Source organism: Crocuta crocuta, unplaced genomic scaffold, assembly GCF_008692635.1.
Source record: "Crocuta crocuta isolate KB4526 unplaced genomic scaffold, BGI_CrCroc_1.0 scaffold6, whole genome shotgun sequence".
NCBI classification, from domain to species: Eukaryota; Metazoa; Chordata; class Mammalia; order Carnivora; family Hyaenidae; genus Crocuta; species Crocuta crocuta.
The window spans coordinates 4,143,491-4,145,775 of NW_027531917.1; positions in this window are offsets into that span (position 1 = coordinate 4,143,491).

Here is a 2,285-nt window from a genome sequence, read left to right on the forward strand (position 1 = left end):
ATCTCTTCATGTAAAACATGAAAGTGTAAAACAAGCAAAATTTGAGTCACTCTGGCAAGCAGTATCTTGAAGTTAGAACTTGAAGTTTGCCTCAAGGCATTATACAAAAAGGTCGCATTTTAGACTCAGACAGATGTGGGCTTGAATCCTTGAAAAAATATTAATGGTTTGTCCTGGTTTATTTACAAATGTTTCTGAGCTTTGACAAAGGGGCTGATAAGATTGCCAACATTTAAAATCCCTAGCAAATCAGGGGTGCCTGGGTGGCTCAGTTGGTTAAGCATCCGGCTCAGGTCATGATCTCACGGTTGGTGGGTTCAAGCCCTGAATTGTGTCCTGTGCTGACAGCTCAGAGCCAGGAGCCTGCTTTGGGTAATGTGTGTCTTCTCTCTGTGCCCTTCTCCTGCTCATGCTCTGTCTCTTAAAAATAAAATTAAAATGTTAAAAAATTATTTTTAAATAAAATTTTAAAATCCCTGGCAAATCATTGTGATTCTCAAAAATATTATTTGTCTTTGTTGTTAGTAACATATGTTTCTTAACAATTAAACACGATAGTAAGAGCATATTCTGGAAAAAGCCATTACTGTTTCAAGAGCACAGAGAAAAATAGAATAATCAATATATCTGATCTGAGCAGTATACCCCTGAGGAAATTCGATGGAGAATAGTTCATTAGTCCTTAAGTTATTTGTAATAGACTGAAATCATTCTAGACTTTAAAAATTTTATCTATTTCTGGCAGAAGCACTAATCACAGCATAGAGGCTCCCTCACCCCAAATAAATTACAGACTGTAAAGTAAGGTATCATACTAGAACCACTTCTCTCTGATCAATCCAAATTACTAGAAAAAAAAAAAAACAAATTTCACATACTCTTGAATTTTGGTGAAAGCCAAACGTGCCAGAAATAGGCAACCAACTTAACCCGCTTGAACCACACTCATCCAGGAAACAAGAGTTGCTTTATATCCCCATTTATTGTTGTCTAGAGAGTAGGACATAGAAAGTGTTCCTGAATGAAAATAGAAGGGATAAATAAAAGAGATAAATTCCAGGCCCTATGTTACTGCATTTTGCTGGAGGTGAGGATAGAGAGATGCGGCAGGAATGAAGCTTGAAGAAGGCTGTCAGTTCCAAGCAGAAGTATTTGTATTTGTGCAATCATTTCATTTAAAATTTACAACATATGCATGACCTAAGTGATTTAGAGATGAGAAAACCAAACTAGATAGACATTAAGGAACCTCTCCAAGGTCATTCTTCAAGAAAGGGGAAGGCAGAGTTGATAACTCAGTTTTCTGATTTGCAGGCCAGGGTTAATTCCCATCATCCCATGTGACCTAACAGACTTCTTGCCAATGGACTAAGCTCAATATTTGGCACATTGGAATAGAGAGATTTGGTTGTATTTGTTATATGATGTCCTATAGCATATGAAATGACAAATTTGTTTGGGTAGCATCTTTAGAATTAGTATAAACAATAGGTATCAACAAAGTACCATAAAGAGATATGTAAAGAAATCCCATATGGAAATTATTAAAATACCATCTAGGTAATAAACTAAATCATCAAGATTACCGTTTCTACAGAAATGAGCAAACAGAAAAAAAACACGGCTAACTTTCTTTCCTTGGATGGCTTCCCTTCAACCTCAAATGAATTATTTTACTTCTACACATTTCCCCCACAAAACTCACTGACATTCAGATTAACTAAAATGTGGGAAGCCCATTGTTTGCTGAGAGTGAAGGAGAACTCTAACTCTGTTCGTAGCTTTTTATTTGCTCTTTTCAGGCTATGACAGGACCTAGATCAAAGAAATATCTGCCAGTACTTTAAAGATACTATCCATGTGGTCCTACATGCATGGTTGCAGTAGAGGCAGGCCCTGACACTTACTGACCTCTGCAGCCTTCTTTTCCTTCTAGATAGAATTCCTTGATCCCCACCTGCAGACTCTCTCCTTTACTCCCAATCTAAGAGAACAACTCTGACATTTGGCAGAAAAGACATATATAATGTCACCTCTCTATTCTATTCTGTACAGATTATCCTACAAAATATAGATTCTGTATTCATTATCCTGTGATACTTGCTCCTAATTAGGTCATGTATCTGCATTCCAGTCTCTAACTATGTGTAGAGTTAGAGTAAAACATCTCTTATTTTCCTTTGGACTTTCAGAACCTAGTATATTGATGGTGTGCAAGTTTTATTCATTAGGTGTTTGCTGACCAACTGATTGACTGACTGACTGACTAATTATATGAAGCTTCT